Genomic DNA, 18,812 nt, shown 5'->3' with positions numbered 1-18,812 from the left:
GAATTCAACCTTCCTCCACCTTTTTGTTCTACTCAGGTCCTTGATGGGTCGGATGATGCCCACCCACATTGGGGAGGGCCATCTGCTTTACTCAGTCCACAAGTTCAAATGCTAATTTATTCTGGAAATGCCCAGAAATAATGTTGAACCAGATATCTGGGCACCCTGTGATCTAGTCAAGTTGACAAGTAAAAACAGCCATTACAGGATGGGTTGACTATGGTTGGTTTCATTTGGGACTGTCAGCTAGATAGAAAGGCAGTCTGTGCCTTGGGCTTTCCTTACTATGAAGGCTAGATTTTGAAAGAAAATGCCCTATGAGATCATACAGCTTCTGCCCAAGTTATAAGTGAGTTATAAGTGAGTCATTAAGGTTAGACCAGATTCAAGGCAGAGGAACCCTACCTCTTGATGAGGGGCTGGGAAGGTCACATTGCAGAAGAGCATGTGGAGTGGGAGATGTTGTTGCAGCCACCAGCCATATTCGGCTATAGGGTTCAAGGATCAGTGAGGGGGGTATAAAGGCACATTATTTCCTATGCTTTCCTGTGATTCTGATCTCTGGAGGGAAAAGGAGAGCAAGGATGGAAATGTGGGTCTGATTTTTCACTTGGTCAGAAAGTTAAATGCTTAGTGTCTAACTCTATACTTAAACTTTAGAAAGATTTAAATTCAGTAATATCCATTGTTTAGGAAAATACATATCTATGGGTTTTAACACTTGGGTAGATTCTTGTTACCACTACTACAAAACAGGGTAGAACAGTTCAGCATCCCAGAGGCCGATCTTGTGTTGCATCCTTGTCCTTAGCCCCTCTCTCACTTCTATCCCCTGATAACGTCTTATCTCCAGGTAAAAATTGTTTTTTTTTACTGGGCTTCAATATATGATATACATATCCTAGGAGGTACACAAGATGATCCAAAGGGGGAAAAAAGAAAATAACAGAATTTCTATTTCTATCTCATCTGTTTACATTTCAATGTTTGTTTATGCTTTAATATGCACATAATACATTAGCACTGTGGTAAACACGTATAACTTATAAATAAATAAACATATTTGGAGGGTTGCTTAAAAATTTATTACTGATAAATATAAGTGACCAAAAAGTTTTTAGATTACTGGCTTTAGATTAGCACCAAAAGCAATTTCCTCTGGGGTGAAAGTGGCATGGTTGTTTATACATGGACTTTTTTCTTAGCCAAATGTAATAGTGAATGAAGGACAGGAGGCTACTTGGGGAAATGTATAGCTGTCTGAGTTGGGGCTCAGATTTCCCAAATGAGATTGTAAAAGGTTCTGCAATTACTTACTCAATTTTTGCCTTCCCTGATAGATTACAGGCTCCGTAGAAACAGGGGCCATTTATGTCATTCATTTAAATATATGCCTGGCATATTTTAAGATCTAAGGACACAGGAGAAAACACAGCAGTCAACATCTTGGATCTTCTGAGGTGTACTTCTCCAGAGTAAGAAATAAATAGTAAATAAGCAAACAAATACAAATTCAGATAGTGGTAAGTTCTAGGAAGAAATAAGAGGGTAATGGGATAGAGGGGGCACAATGGTAGGTTAGATATTTATGGGGGACCTCTCTGAGAAGGTCCCATTTGAGGTATAACAAGAATGATAACAAGGAGTCAGCCACCTGAACATCAAATAGGTTTGGGAGTTTGATGGCAGATAGGAATAACATGCAAATTTTTGTTTTATTGATTGATTTTTAAAAATATATGAAGCCTGGAATGGAGACAAATCTCATAGAAAGCCCCCATGCCTGGAAATCTGGGGTCAGTAGAGGACAGTGAGCAGTGACACAGTGTGTCTAGACAGAGAGGGTCTGAAACTTTATAGTAGCTTTTCTATGGCCCTTGGGTATGGTCGGGAAAATATCCAACAATTTTCCACCCCTTTTTAAAATGGGCCTGGAAGTAACTGATGGATCTGGAGAGGCCTTATGGTCACTGCATGTACGACTTGGTGACCTGGGTAGCTTGCTCACTGGGACCAGATGGGAATCCATGTCTCGATGCCAGTGTCATCTCTATCCATTATTCTTCTCTGCAGACTGTGGCCCACGGATGGACACCTATTCATTCGACTGGGCACTGAGGATAAAACAGCAAATGAGTCAGCCCCTTATAGTCTTTCTGGTTCTCACTTCACTGGAGAGAGTCACCTTCTCACCTCACTGGAGAGAGATACTGAGATAAAACTGAAAACGCAAAGGAGTTTTTTGGTGACCAAGTCCATGAAAGGTAAAAGAGGAGAGGAGTAGGAGTAGGCAGGGAGAGTCTTAGACCATGATGTGGGCCTGACATCTGTGCATGGAGAGGGGACAAGAAGGAAGATTGGGTTGGAAGATCCTCAAACTTCAGTGCAACTCTGAGAAAGTCTCATCTAGCCAATGATTATTTGTTTGAGGAGTCCCATACTGGGCTGAAACTGCCTGGTTCTAGAACCCCTATTATGTTCAGGGGGAATGTGGCCTTGGCCCAGATACTGTAGCAGATTCCAAAGGGGAATTCGCTAACTGCACTCCCCATGGCAGGCTCCCACTTGACGGGAGAACCAAGAGGTGCATCTCCATGGCTGCTGTACCTTGTCCTTGGCAAGCATTCCCCTATCCAGCTTCTGTAGGTATTTTTTAAATTTTTATTTATTTATTTATTAAAAACATTTTTTGATTTTTTAATTTATTTTTGAAGGAGAGAGAGATGGAGCATGAGTGGGAGAGGAGCAGAGAAAGTGGGAGACACAGAATTTGAAGCAGGCTCCAGGCTCTAAGCTGTCAGCACAGAGCCCAATGCTGGGCTCGAACTCATGAACTGTGAGACCATGACCGGAGCTGAAGTTGGACACCCAACCAACTGAGCCACCCAGGCGCCCCTGTGGGTATTTTTATATTGAAAATACTACCCACCCTCTCACTCCGCCCCCTGGGCCTCTGCTCCTGCTCCAAATTAAAGTAATGAGCATCATAGAAAAGAACCACAGAGCAGTTTTATTCCTATTGATACTTTTCTCAAGGAATGTCATTAATTACCAAGACATAATTCTTGGCCCTTAACTTTTATTAATTAATTAGGATTTTTCTTTAGTGTGTATTTTGGAATCCAGGAGAGTGAGATTCTGACTCTGAACTCAAATCAGCAAATGCAGATGGTGGCTGATGTGAGTGGGTTGGAAACTTCTGTGATGGGACCTGAGGGCCAGAGATGGCAAAGGGACACAAACATAAGTGCTGTGGAGAACAGGGAAATGAAGACACCTGGGCTCACTTGTAGGATTGCAGCAGCACTTACACGATGTTTAAGTTCTGAGGAGCAAATAAAGTGAATGGGAAGAGGGCTAGGGCTGGGTTAGTGTTGGAATCTTGGAGCTGGTCTCAGTCTGTGGCAGGGTGCGGTTGTGAGTCAGGAATACTGAAAGGCATGCCCCTTACCTCTCCCTGGAATCTATCACCCGTCCTGGGGTGGACATGCATCTCCTACAGGTCCATATAAACTCTCCCTGTTGCAAATGTTCCTTAAAGTTCCTGCTTACTTGACATGCGCTTTTAGTGGCCAGTTATCCAAGTTTGGCACCTTTTTTTTTTTTTTTTGTCTTGTCTTTTTCTTGATATAGATGGTCAAGATATTATTCTTTTCTTTCTTTCCAGCTGCCATTAGTGATTCACTGAAGCAACACATGGTTGACCCACTGGTGACCAGGAGTCTCCAACCATCTTTCTGACCTTGCTTGAGAAAAACACGAGGTTTCAAACAGTGTGCGATAAGTCACCAGAGTGGCACTGGTGAGGGAAAGGGAAGGGTAGAAAATAATTTGAGTTTGAATGGCAGCAAAACAAATACCATGTTAACTCAGGCATTCAATATATAGAAGTTTTCTGATTCCTTGGTAATAAAACTTTAAAGAGAGGCTCATCTGGCCCAAGATCTGGTAATGATCTTTTGTCCACAATAAAATCGGTACATGGGATTTCTCATTGAGACTTTCAGTTTTAAGCTGTCGCTAAGTCCTGAGCGGGAAAATTTGGTTTCCTTAATCCTTTTTCCTTGGGTTGGAAGGGAGTGAGAGTGCAGTGGAAGAGCGACTGTTCATGTCTTCAGTGATAAGGGAGGGGTCTGTGCCAGCCTGAGAAGGTTATAGAAGGAAAAGAAATCACAGAATTCAAGGTGGTAGCAATCTTAGCATCTGTTCTAACTTGAATTTTAGCAGTTGTGGAAAGACAGACTGAGAGAAGTTAAGATGCTGAATGATGGAGCAGCAACAAGACGAGTCACAAGGGCTGAGTTCAAGTACCAGCTGTTCTGGCAGTGCTCTCATGACTTAGCTCTGATGCCAGCACCTTTCCCCTGTGACCTGCCCTTCCTAGGCTTTTGGAGGCAATGTGGAATACTCAAAGGCTAAACATGACCCCCAGAATCTTAGGCAAAATTCCTGATACTTGTTGGCATTTTGAATACAAATAATAGAGGTTAGACCTTCTTTGTGTGTTGCTGTGTTCCTCGCAGTTCAGTCCACCCGGTCCCCATAACAACCCTCATCTCTTAAACCAGGGTTCTAATGAGACCCCAGAAAGCTCAGTATTCCTATTCCAAAAGTGTTTCTCATGATGGTCTTATTTGGTGATTCTTGGATGTTGATATTTATGGGTCAACTAACATTTGAAATCTTCCATCTGGATTTTTGGCTTTAAAATCATCAGTACTTACTCCACATCTAGCATCAATAGGTAGGTCTACATAACAAGTATAGGAATGGCAGAAAAGAAATCATATTGGACTATCTAACTTTAAAATTATAAAAGTTAGAGCTTAGGGGCAACTGGGTGGCTCAGTTGGTTGAGTGTTGGGCTCTTGATTTTGGCTCAGGTCATGATCTCATGGTTTGTCTCAGGCCCCATGTTGGGCTCCATGCTGACAATGTGGAGCCTGCTAGGGATTCTGTCTCTCTCCCTCTCTCTCTAACCCTCCTCTGCTCTCTCTCAAAATAAATAAATAAAATTTTAAAAATACATAACAGTTGGAACTTGGTATGAAAGAATTGAAATATATTAGAGTGATAACAGTATTGTGGGGAGCAAAGAAAAAGGGCCACAAGGCTAGTACAGGGTGACCACAGACCTCTGCTTTGTAAGGTGGACAATGACTCTTGCTCACCCCAGCGACATTACAAATCCCAGAGTTGTAAGCTTCCCACATACATAACCTCTTACAGCTGATATTTCTTCTTCTCTTAAATGGCAATTGTATTCATCCTGGCTTTTTAGGCCATTAGGAGGACCAAATTAGACAATGGTTTCATAAAACCTGAAAGTGCTATTAAAAGGTTTACTAGCTGGTTAGTTGCTCTGGACTAGAACTGGGGATTCCTGACAGCTAATTCAAGTCCTGATGGGTCTTCTTTTCATAGCTCTGGGGAGAAAGTTGTAATTAAGGGTAAATTGTAGGGAAGACTATCCATGTTTGGAGACCAAAGAAAGCCAGCACCATAGCATCTTTTTTGGAAAGATAACTAATAATCTCAGTATATAGCATTATGCAAGTCATATTTAACTGTTTAGAAAACATATGAGTCTATACTCTGAAGGATAAAGACAATGACCAAACTGAGCTGTTCCTTTTTTTTGGATGTTACCCGAATCCAAACACAGAGATAATTTTCTTCTCTTTATTCCAAGTGAAAGTGAGGCAATGGGTGACCATGGAATAACTTAACACCTAGGGATATTAAAGCATGAATTCTCACTAATAAAACTCAAAGATTTCCTGAGACCAAAGAGCAGGAAAAAAACAGGAGTCTAGGAAATTGGTCTTTTTACTAATGCTTTTGTCCTAAGTAATATTTCTCCAACTATCATTCAGATAGTATCATATTTCATTTTTCTGCTTCAACCTCAAATTCTTTAGAGAGGACCCTAGAAATCCATTTGCCATTCTGTGAGATGGAATCTAGGACATGATGATGATCATTATTATTATCACTGAAGATAAAGAAATCTATCACTTTCACTATTTCCTGCTGCCTGCATAATAACTCAAGCTCTGTCTCTTGGTCATCTACTTTAAGGGACAATATAATGACATTGCTGGGAATTACATATATCTACTCATTACAAAACCAACAGCTCTTGGTTCAGCTTTAATAGATCAAATTCGATTAAAAAAAAGTCATGGGAACAGTTACTCTATTTCTTTTGAGAGCTTGGGAGTCTTATCTCTACAAAAGTGGGTCTAAAAAGTTCACTGCTCAGTGAATATCAGTTTGCTTCTGGGAAATGGCATGTGATTTCTGAATCATGTTCTATCTTATAAAACTTTAGCAAAGTATTTCCAATTGTTAAAAAATGACCCAAGGCATGTCAACAATCGATTGGCTTCATGTCTGCTTGTTTCAGAAGACTAGGAGAGCACAGTTCATAGGAACATCATGACCCTTGAGGTCATCTCCAAAAGTTCATCCAGCCCACACTCATTGAACACTTTGTTTATACAAAGCACCAGATCCAGTGCTGGGTGTGTGAAATGAAGAAGACCTTGTCTGGGTACTTGAACATTCTCTAACAGATGAACAAATGTCAGTTCTTCTCTTCTCTTTGTGGAGTGCACAGTTTCTGTGAATGATGCTGAATTCCCAGAAGTCTTGTGTAAGGATTTGGCTACTTTTTCAATGCCATTATCTATGTGGTTTTAAGCCAAGTGTTCAGACAAAATTATCCTTGGTTGTGTCTGTGTGCCATCTGTATGCCATCTGAATCCAGACACCTGCAAGTCTATGTAATATTATATGGTGAATGCTATGAGAGTTACAGGTACAAAGACCAATGAAAGTGCAGAAGACTGTTTTCTAATAGAGGAAATAGTAGTTAAGCCTGGGCTTGAAAGTGAGTTAGAATTTTCTAGGTAAAAATGCAGATAATGGTATCCAGGGAGGAAACAGCCTATGTGAAGGTATAGAGGTGTGAGAGAGTATGATATATTTGGGAATTTTCATAGTACCTGTAACAGGATGGTGGTAGTTGCTAACACTAGATGAGCAGGCTGGGCCAGTGTGTGAAGGGGATGCTATTTTTTTTTAAGTTTGTTTAGTTTGAGAGACAGAGCATGAGTGGGAGAGAGGCAAAGAGAGAGAGGGAAAGATAGAGAATCCCAAGGAGGCTCTGCATTGTCAGCTTGGAGCCCAACGCAGGGCCTGAACCCATGATGAGCCATGAGATCATGACCTGAGCTGGAACCAAGAGTCAGACTCTTAACCAACTGAATCACTCAGGCGCCCCCAGGATGCTATTTTTATATTAGGTTATCTCTGTCTTACTTAGTCTGTTCATATCTTCTGGTTGATGGAGAAACTGAGGAATTACTACCTTGTTCAACCCCTGGTATTGTAACTCAAGGTGAACATGTAGTTCTATCTATCAGTGTGTTTGGTTCCAGATGGAGCTCAATTTCACCGTTCTCTGCTCCTCCCTCATGCCACAGAAACCCCTTCTTCCATGCAGGCCACATGCCATTCAAAGTTGTTTTCATTTATGCACGTGTGCTGCTTTTGTCAGAAATCGCATTTCCAACTGAAAAACAACCTATGACTTAAAGTATCAAAGCAGGAAAAAGTTAATAAATTTACCAAGTTCTCTTTCACAACTTTTTCTTTTTTAAGTTTTTTAAAAAAACTTTTTAATGTTTATTTATTTAGAGAGAGAGACAGGAAGCAAGAAGAGGAAAGGCAGAGAGAGAGGGAGACACAGAATCCGAAACAGGCTCCAGGTTCAGATCTGTTAGCACAGATCTGGGTTTGTGGGGCTCAAACCCAGGAACTGTGAGATCATGACCTGAGCCGATGTCGGATGCTTAAGTGACTGAGCCATCCAGGCACCCCTCTCACAACTTTTTCTAATTAGTGATTATGTGTTGAAGTAATAGTTGTTAAAATATCGATAAAGAGAAGTTTGAGGAAGCTGATTGAAAGCAAGACTGTTGAGATAGGGAGAGCGGTTCTGCAATGGGAAGTGATATTTCCCTACCAAGCTTGGTAAAGCCCTACCCCAGTGCTTGCTGGCCCTGATGCTAGAAGGTTGTTGTGTCTCTACTGTGGCTACAGTGTTTTCAGTTGTACGTGTTTGGCTTTTTTATGCATGTCTTTTTAGTCTTTCCCCAAATGTCAATCATATGAGGGGCATTGATTAACAAATGTTATTGTGTTTATATCTCTGACTTAAGCACTTAAGCCATATGTAATATGAGTTCACTCAGATGGGCTTATCCTATGTGATACTTTTGTTGCTCAGTAATAGTGGAAAAGATGAAAGCTGAACTTCCAACTCTATTAGGTCTGTCTTCTGTCTGAAGACCGGCCTGAGATAGCCCTCTGTGAGCCTTGCATATCACAGTCCTTGGCTGGATTTCTTTACTGTAATACATAATGTATAACACATAATATGTAATATTTGGTGTGTGATAGATAATAATATCCTATATATCATGTAATCCAATTTTATGTTGTATTACATAAAACTATTGTATAATATAAATTATCTTAATCTTTTTCTTTGCTCAACTAATCAGTGCTATTGTTGAGTCTGGAGGTGACAGCAGGTGGGGTTATGGACATCCTTGGCCATGTCTGGTTTTGGTCTTATTTAATAACTCCTTAAAAAAATGGAAGACTAGCTTCTCCTTTTTATTCCATGCTCCATTACACAACAATCTGAGAGTGGTTATGTGTTCTGGCTCAAAGTCCTTCACAACCTGGCTATGAATTTCTGTTTTGCCACTGCCTGAATAAATCTTGAGCACATTACTTTTGCAAACCTTTTTTTGCCTCTCCAGAAAATGAAGAATAATAACAAATTTAGGGTGGATTACCTAACCTCTGTTTAATTTGTATAATCATAATTCCTGTTTAAAGGACTGTTGGAAAGTCCTTAATTGAGTCCTTAATTGAAACAGTTTTTATAGTGTACTTGTTGGGTTCTGATGGAGACCCTCTTCCAACGTGAATACTGGTAGCTTCTTGCTGTGTCCTCCATGGTCAGTAAATACTGTTACTATCTTTTGTTATGATGTTTAGTGTGCAGCTGTTATGTCATTTGCAGACATGGTTGTTATATCATCTATCATAAAACATTACAGAACAAAGGGGGATTGAATGTAGGGCTTGCAACCCTGGGTATGGTTAATCCTCTGGGTGTGGTGATTACTCTTATGATTTGATCATCTCTGAGTTGGTGAACATGTTATTTATAAATTCATTAGTTTAATTCCTTGTAGTAACTATATTATCTTACTATTGCCTTGGGTTTGGAAAGCAAACCCTTGTATTGTTCCTAAATTCTTTCTAACAAGTTAGCCTGGGTGGGGGAGGGGGAGGAGAGGGATAAATTAGTTTGTGATTAAGTTGTATACTAACAGGCTGGTGGTGGGGCTTGGTTATGAATTCAGTCCTGAACCTTAAGGAAAGCTAGATGTTCAATAACTTTCCAGGATTTTTCAGGGAACACTCTGACTTTCTATGAATGATGCTAAATCCCCAGAAGTCTTCTGTTGGGATCTGGCTGCTTTCTCAATGTTTTCTCTTTATGCTTCCTAAAAAAGCACTAAGACAGAATTATTCTTGATGGTGTTTCTGCATGAATGTAGAAGGGAAAGAGGGAGGGAAAGACAGAAGAAGGGAAAAAAGGAGAGAGAAAGTGGGAGAGAGAGAGAGAGAGAGAGAGAGAGAGATTGAATATAGCTGTTGAAGTCAGAAAAACTCTACACAGTAATCAAGTACCTTAAGTTTACAGCCTTTTGATTATGATAAATGTGGGGGTATGCTGTCACTAGAAGATGCTGGACACACACACACACACACACACACACACATTAATATGTAAAGCTTTGAATAGAAAATGAAAGGTTTTGGATGGATTCAACATTCCTAGTCCTAGCTAGGTCACAACTTTGGAAGAGAAGAAACGTTATAGGGTATATACACCTTGTGTCTTAGTCTGTTTGGGCTGCTATAACAAAATACCACAGTCTGGGTGGCTTATAAAACAACAGAAACAACAGATATGTTCCTGTGTTCTCCCATGGTGGGGAGCAGACAGGGGAAACAAGTTTTCTAGTGACTTTTACAAGGACACTAATCCCATTTACGAGGGTTCCACCCTCAAGACTTTATCTAATCCTTATAACCTCCCAGAGGCCCTGCCTCTTAGTATTATCATATTGAGGGATAGAGTTTCAACATTTGGATTTTGGAGAGACACAGATGTTCAGTTCATAACTCATGGTAACATAGAGTATATTGAAGAACAGGATTTGTTTTCCTAGATTGTGATTTATAATATCATAATGGTGAGCTTCTTGGGGAAAACAGTCACCTTACACACCCAGAAGAATTTATTTATTAGAATATTAGAACTTATTAGTAAGTATTTAGTGGCTTACAGAAAGAAGGAAGACAAATACTCAGAAATCTGATACTAAAGAGGGTGGACATATGAAGTAGAGAAACAATGTGACGTCTTATGTGACTATAGCATTTTCAGTGTTTTTGTGTGATTTCATGAAATTTTTAACAATAATACTCTGAAGTGTTCAGAAATATGAAGATCTGTATTTTCCAGAGGAAGAATATGAGTTCCAGAGATCTTAAGTAGTTTGTTTGAGGTTACATACATTAAGCAACATACATAAGACTAGAATCTAGACTTCTTGAGTATAGTTCAATATTTCCATTATTGTAGAACATATTCGCATTTTTGTTGATAGTATTTTTTTCACCAAGTTTGAGCCTTGCTTGTGATTTCACCAGTGTTCTTTTAAGCCATAAGGAATGTAAAATTTTTTACATTTCTTCGTGGTTTCTTGTAACCTATTTGGCATTAAAATGGCTTCTCTAATATCAGGTGAACTCTTGAATTGTTCTGTTAAGGATTTCATCTCTGGAAATATAAAACAATGAAGAGAGATTTCTAATCTTCGACGTATTTCTGCCAAGAGAATTGAAGTAGAAGTGAAGGACAACTTGGAAGAAAATTAACAGCAGTATTTATAACAGCAATGAAAGCGTTTAGTGATCCAAGTCAGGCATTTATCTTAGACTCTAGGAGGGGATATATTTCAAATAGTCCAGATAAAATATGGTTAAGAGCAACAGGAGAAACTAGAAAAGAGAAAAGGCTGGCATTGAAGTTACATATTATTCCTTTGAAAAAGAAAAGTAGTGGTAGTGTGACTTCATGGGCATCTCTGTGCTTGGATTTAATTTGTCACTAGAGGAATATATATTACTGCATAAATTTCTCTTCAACCTCTGCACCCCAACATATAATCTATTCAACTATCGAGAAGTAGTGCAGCTAACATGTTGGTGTATATTCTTGCAGATCTATTCTCTATACACACACATAAATATATACTTACTTATATAGAAGAGTAATCAATCATTTCAGTTTTTCCAGGACTGAGGAGTTTCTTGATGTGTGGGTATGATATTGTGATTTATAATAAGAAATATATGTTTGGTCTTCGACCAGTTCTTGGCACAGAGCTGCAAAAACCTTTGGAATTTTGTCATAAGAGCCAGAAAGGTGTCTTTTGTTAACAAGATGACTTTTGGAAAGTCCTTAGGTTACCTATGGATGGGGGCTGGTTGTCAGGGGAACCAACTACTTGATTATAGAGTGTTGGCATTTTCAATACCTCTAGTGAGGGGAGAGGGACTGGATGTTGAATCAGTTGTTGGTGGCCAAAGATTTAAATCATTTGTGACTCTCTAATGAAGCTTCCATAAAAACCCAAAGGATAGGGCTCAGAGAGCTTCCTGGTTGGTGAACACAGGGAAATGCTGGAAAAGTGGCATGTCTGGAGAAGCCGTGGAAGCTCTATACCTTTTCCCTATGCCTTGCCTTATGAATCTCTTCCATATAGTTCTTCCTGAGTTGTATCTTTTTATAACAAATCAATAATAAGGAAAATGTTTCTCTAAGTTCTGTGAGCTGCTCTAGCAAAGTAATTGAACCTGACGAAAGGTCTTGGGAACTTCTGATTTGTAGTCAGTAGGTCTTAAGTAAAGGCAACAGCCTAGAACTTGTGAATGGCATCCCAAGTTGGAGGATATTGTTGGAATCTCCAATTTATAACCAGTTGGTCTGAAGTACAGGTAACAACTTGGGCTTGCAACTGGTATCTATTGGTGTTGGGGGAAGTCTTGTAAGACTGAATCCTTCACCTGTTGAGTCCGATGCTATCTTTGGGTAAGTTAATGTCAGAATTAGTTGAATTGTAGGACACCCACTGCTTGTTGTTTGTGTGTGAGCCCCCACCACCCACACACATTGGAATCGGGTCCAGGAAAATAGTTGGACTTCCAGTGCTAAAACCAGGACAATCCCAGGTGAACCAGGATGGTTGGTCACCCTATCCAAGTATGGCTGGGTGAGAGGGTGTCTGCTCTCACCCTCTCCCATACATCCTCACTAAAGTGGGACAAGAGGAGGAAAGTAGCTTACTTGACCTCACAGGAGGGAATGGATAAAGTTTTTCAAATTTTTTTCTGGTATTTGAATGAATGTCACCTGTCTTCTTGGTTTCTAAAGTTGATAGCTTTTGTCACTCATGATCTAGTCTTTTTAGGCCAAGCAATTTCTTTGTCCAGCTGGTGTCTCCCTGGCTGTGAACATGTCATTCACACTTCCAAGTCTCTGCCACATCCTCTGTCTAGACCTTGGGCCCAGTCTTTGCTGTAGAGTTACCTTTCATTACATTAGACCCCATGGCAGGCTCATGAGACCAACCTCTGTTCAGAGTGTCCCTGCATCATGAGAACTAGGGGAGACTCAGGAGTTGAAACTAAATCTTCCTCCCACCCTTCTTGCCCCTCTTTCTATATTTTTCTCCCTTCCCCTTCCCTCTCTCCCATTATATTATTCTACCCTCTTGACTATGCTGACCCCACTAGGGTGGCACAGGGTCTCGTGTACAGTGGTCTCCTCACAGAATACAAAATGGGCAGCATGGTAAGAAATCCCTAAACTTGGTGTTTCTCTTTGACTTTTAGAAGTCATCTTTTCTTCTCTAGGCTCAAGCTTTAGGATGAAAACTGAAACCCACTTGTCTGAGCTCTTATTTCTATCATTTCAGTTGACCTCTGGAACTTTTCTTCTCATATTTCCTTAGTCCGGCATTGTTGGAATTTTCTTATCTTGTCTGGACCTTCCCTTCATGAAATACTGTCTAGTGAGTAGTTCATCAAGTCTGGCTTTCCATCCTATTATTTTACTAAAGATATGAAGTACTGACCTCCTCCTTTACTGGCAGGAGGAATTTTATGAATGGCCTAGTATTGAGGGTTCAAGGCTATAAGAGATCAATGTTTTAAGGAGGAAATTTTAAATTTAATAGTGTAATTTTTGTAAAATATTATCCGTAGTAACATAGGTTTTTCCTGCTGTCCAAAAGTAGAGCGTTCCTATAAAACTTTTGCAAGCCAAAATAGTGTAAAGCAAAGAAGCAATTACCATTGATTTACATGCAAAAAAATGTTGAGTGTTCCCCCAAAATAACCTCTTTCAGGATTTTTTTTTGTTACCTTAGGATTCATCTTGCTAATGTATGCACAAAATAAATCGAGATAAAGCACAGATACTTCACAAACACAGTTCAAAACTGTGGTGGCTAATACTGAGATGCTGAGTGTAGTTACCTGAGAAGGAGCTTAGAAGTGCCATTCTCGATGCTTAGAGTGTGTGCTGCCTCTAGAGTGGTTGGCTGCAAAACCAGACACTGAATGCTATTTTCACTATCTACCTTTTTGGGGGGGGGGAGAAGTGAAAATCCTCTTCAGATTTCTTTCAGTTAGTGAAAACAGATACTAATGGGGGTCTTTTTTAAAAGCCAAGTGGCATAATGTGAACTGTTGAAAAGTAGAGGATGCTTGTATATCATTAAAAAGATTCAAACAGGACTGAACATGTACTGTTTTTTTTTATTATTTTTTAATGTGTATTTATTTTTGACAGACAGAGAGAGAGACAGTGCATGAACAGGGGAGGGACAGAGAAGGAGGTAGACACAGAAGCCAAAGCAGGCTCCAGGCTCCAGGCTCCAAGCTGTCATTACAGAGCCTGACGCAGGGCTCAAACTCACGTACTGTGAAATCATGACCTGAGCCGAAGTCGGACGCTCAACTGACTGAGCCACCCAGGCGCCCCTGAACATGTATTGTTTTCTGACTTGCTTTCCTCATCCAACAAAATATCATAGATATTTTTCCATGTCACAACAGAGAGCTACCTCTTTTTAATGGTTGTAAATGATTTTATGTTATGGATGCACCATAATTAATTGAACCATTTCCTTCTAGTAATGGATATTAGGTTCAAACTTTGGGAAAGAGTATATTTGTGGAAGAGAGGAGTAGTGATGCATTTTAAAGATGGATACCAAAGAGTGGAACAAACTTGCAAGGATAATATTGATGAAATCATGAAGAATCAGTGCAACTTAGTGAAATGTTTGTTACAGAAAACAGAGGGTTTTATTTATCCATATTTAAAGGGAAAAGAATAAGGAAGGCATGGGTTCACTGCTTGGGCAGTTGGTATATGGCTGACTGGCGAAAGGAAGGTGATTCGATGTCTATTTTGCTTCTGTCTTCTACAACCAAGGAAATGATCTTCAAGTTGGAAAGGGCAGAAAAGCATGGTTACCAACCTGGAACTTAATGTCTGCAAACACTTAGTACAGTGACTGCAACATAGTAAGTGCCCAAGGAATGTGTTACAAATTACATTTTATTATTATTTTTTGTAGAATTTCCAGGAATGGAAAAGGTGCTGGATGATTGAAATGGGTAATCACCAGTTTTTCAAAAAGGGGAAGGGATGAATTCTGAAAAGAACACATCAGTGAAGGTGACATTAATCTCTGGTCAAATTCAGGAACAAAATATTTAGGGATGAATTGTGAGTGCTCTGGAAAGGAAGATGAAATTATTGAAAACAGTGAGTTCGAAATAATGAAATCTGGCTGGACTAATCTGATTTCCTTTGTTCAGGCTTGTTAATGAATGATTTGACTAGGGGAATGTACTAGATGGAAAATACCCACATTTTAGTAAGATATTGGAAAACTTGCCGATAAGCTGTGCTTTCTTGTGCCTTTTGCACATGCTGCACTGTTTATAAGCTGTTTCTTTCCTCATCTGTTGATGATTGCCTACTCATGAGGCAGGATAATACTTCTGGAATACTTAAACAACATTTCCTTTTTTCCTTTCTAACATTGGCTCTCCTTGAGTCAGCTAGGCTGTCTGCAGCATCACTTTAGATAAGTGATGACACATCAAAAAAGCAGCAGAAAAAATTGTTGTTGGATTTGGATTTGAAAAGTCTAAGTCTTCAGGGAAACAGAACGGACTGTTGGCTAGAAAGAAAGTTTGGAAGAATACTTTGTTGTTTAAAAATAAAACCTCCCCTCATAGAGACTAGATACTAAAGAGTAGAGGCCTGGGACAAGGAGACCAGAGCTAGTGAGCATCCTACCTCACCTGCCACATGATAATTGTGTTGATACTTGCCATTCACATTGACCATTATGACCTCCCTTCAACAGTACCATTGTCCACTGATAGCCTGAATAATGTCTGTCCAGCATGAATAATGCCTGTCTGTGTCATGTATGCTTCATCCACTGTAGGCAACTCCTTCTTTAGGACCTCTGACACCAGCCGCAGAGCTGGAGGATGGGGAACCAAGAACCTAGAGGGGAAGATGTTGTATACATGGACCTGTACTCGCGTAGACCTAAATAGAATCAATCTTCTCTTCACCACCCTTGCTGTCAGGACAATGTAAAATTACACTCTCTACTTTTTCATACCCTTGAGATTTAAGTCAGAAAAAAAGGGAGGGGGAAAGAAAAAAGTCCTTTTTTATGGTTTCCTCAGCAACCTCAGGTATAGTCCATTACTCCGTCTTGAGCTCCTCTTGGGCTCCAAGTCCACTTGCGTGGTAGTACCCATCATAGGGAACTGCTGTATTGCCTATATGATTATTTCCCTATTAGACTGTGCACCTTTTAAGGGCAGAGAACAAATTTTATTATGTTTGTATTTCCTGGCACATACTAGACATAATTCTAAGCAAGTATTTAATGGATTGAATTGAAGATGGCTAAATGTGTGGAATTATCTGGGTTCACAAGTAATTAAGTATATACTTAAAGAATATATTGTCTAATTTATTAGTGTCAGCTTTGAATTATTTCTTTGTGAGGTATTTCTAGGCTCAGACCTCTACTTTCTGGGTTTCTATCAATGACTGGAATGAGGATATAACTCATTGATTACATTTTGGAGTGATAGGAAGCCAGAAGGGAAAGTCAATACACTGGAGAGACAGAATACAAAGATAGAGGAATAAGTTGAAATGATAAATCAAATAAAATTTAATTGGCAGTAAATATAAAATACTATAGTTTGGTTTAAGAAAAAATCACTGCATTACAGATTAGGAGAAGGCATAGCTTAAAATAATGTATTTGTTAAAGATTTTGCCAAAGGTTTAGTTAATAAGCTTATTCTGAGCCAAATTATGTAGCTTTTACTATTTGTGTATTTAATGTGATTTTTGGATATTATTTGTAGAAATACAAGGGAGAGATGCATGAAGACGGGGTCCCACTGTATGTCTCAGTGATGAGACCATGGCTGAAATATTGGGTACAGTTCCACACATAATATTTAAAAAGGATAATGATGGAGAATTTGGAAGAAAATGTTTGTGGAAACTACATTTTTATGAGTATTGAGAAGGGCTTGGGACTAGACCACAGGAGAGATGTCTTCACAAGGTAGATGATGGCTGTATTCTCTAACCTTTGAATGTTTGTTATACAGTTGACCCTTGAACAACACAGCTTTGAGTTGTGCAGGTCCACTTAAATGTGGATATTTTTGGAGATAAATACAGTACTCTAAAGGTATTTTCTCTTCCTTATGATGTTCTTAACAACAGTTTCCTTTCTCCAGTTTACTTTATTGTATGAATAAAGTATTTAATACATGTAACATACAAAATGTATGAATCAGACTGTTTGTTATTGGTAATAGCCCAGTAGGCTATTAGTAGTTCAGTTTTGGGGGAGTCAAAAATTATGCATGGATTTTCTACTGCCTAAGGGGTTGGTGTCCTTAACCTCTGCCTTGTTGAGGGTCCACTTTATTAAAGGATAATTCAGTTTATGTTTCATGGGTTAAAGTTAAAAGGAAGCAGATGCTGGCTCACTATTTTGAGAAAATTTACAGTGATTGGCAGTTTTTATCCACAAAGTCACAGTTTTGGGATTGTCTCTACCTCACTTCACTGGAAGAATTTAAACTGAGAACAGTATGATTATCATCACACCAGATCCCTGATAAGTCCAGGTGGTGGATTTGGATGAGCTCTAAGGTGGCCTCCAATTCAAAGACAAGGTGTTCTTTCAATGTATGGTCTATGGCTTAGTTGGAGAGAACTCTATGGATGTGGATGTACAGGAAGGACTTTTTGACCAAATGGCAGAAATGATGGCAAGAACTGCTTAGCTCAGAACAAAGCTTCCTGGACTTTCTATACCCCTCACTTTGTATGCAGGCCACATAGAAGTCAAATATCTAGGCTGTCGGACAGTAAGTCATGTGAAAGAGAAGGAAATAACTCCTTGGTGGATGTGAACTGTGAGGAAGAATGATGATGCCCCTCTATGTTCCATGACTCTGTACCCAGAGAAATAACAGGACTTGATCAATGGAAATGTTTGGTGGGAGGGGGAAGGGATACTGGGGATAAACAGTTAAGTGTGGGTCTCATCTGGGAGAATGATGATGTTTTAGCCCCATGGTCCATGGCTCTGAGCCCAGCAGGTGAGTCAGGGACAATTGATGGGTCCTGACACCCAGGCAGTTGCAGTAATTTTGAACTATGTGCCATGGCCAAGCAGCTCTCAGTGCTGCAGACAGCTTCATTACTGTGGGCCCATCCTTCACTTAGCAGCAGACCTTCTTCCATCAGCCAAAGATGAATGAGAAAATCACCCAGGCTCTACATGTTTTCAGTATTACCCTCTTTATTTTGTCCATACCAGGTTTGGTTTATGTGTTCTGTTGCCTCCCCTCTGAACTATGGTGCAGAAGGCCCCTGGCACCACCCTCCCCTCAAATGATATATAGAACGTGGACAAGAAGATCTCCTCAAAGGACTTGGCAGATGGGGGATCTCGGCAGTAATCAAAGAATGACAGAGTGTGCCCTGGCTTGTCCAGGAATAGGCAGAGGTTCATTACAACATTAATACATCAAAACCTGTTCCATTCCCATTGCTGAGCACATAATGAATAGAACTCCCAAGAATCAGAGTGGGCAACTAGCAGAGCTTAATTTCCTGCCAGAAGAAGGTAAATATATCCTCATGTTAGAGGTAACATGAAATGCTATAACACTAAGTAAAATTCAGTGCCATGTACCTTCAAATTGCTGAGAAGTATAGTCTCTGAATATCTCTCTAAGTCAAAAAATATTTTGTTTTCTTCTTAGTGGATTCAAAGGAGAAAAGGTGGTAAGTGAATGTATAAATATAAATCTTTTACACTTTTGACTTATATCCTTTGTCCTGAAGCTGTCGACTGCCTCCCAGGGTGAGCTGCAGCTCCCATCTCTCCTAGCATCCTGGCCAAGCACCCTGTGCAAATGGGAGTCTGACCAGAAGCCCTAAGCCTCTAAGATGTATCTATACCAAGTCACCCCTTCACCTCTGGACAGATAACCATGGGGCATAG

General features: G+C 39.8%; 1 long non-coding RNA gene across 5 annotated transcripts in view; it reads left to right on the top strand.

Moving 5' to 3' along the window:
- The first annotated feature begins 18,361 nt into the window (after nucleotides 1–18,361).
- LOC131487729 (uncharacterized) overlaps nucleotides 18,362–18,812 on the top strand; it is a 731,038-nt gene continuing 730,587 nt past the window's right edge. For all 5 annotated transcript variants that reach the window (XR_009249923.1, XR_009249924.1, XR_009249922.1 and 2 more), the window contains exon 1: nucleotides 18,362–18,431. This is a non-coding gene — a long non-coding RNA (uncharacterized LOC131487729). The remainder of the gene's footprint in view (nucleotides 18,432–18,812) is intronic.

Source organism: Neofelis nebulosa, chromosome 10 (genome assembly GCF_028018385.1).
Source record: "Neofelis nebulosa isolate mNeoNeb1 chromosome 10, mNeoNeb1.pri, whole genome shotgun sequence".
NCBI lineage: Eukaryota > Metazoa > Chordata > Mammalia > Carnivora > Felidae > Neofelis > Neofelis nebulosa.
Note: the sequence above shows the minus strand (reverse complement) of the source record. Positions and strands in the feature narration are given on the sequence as shown.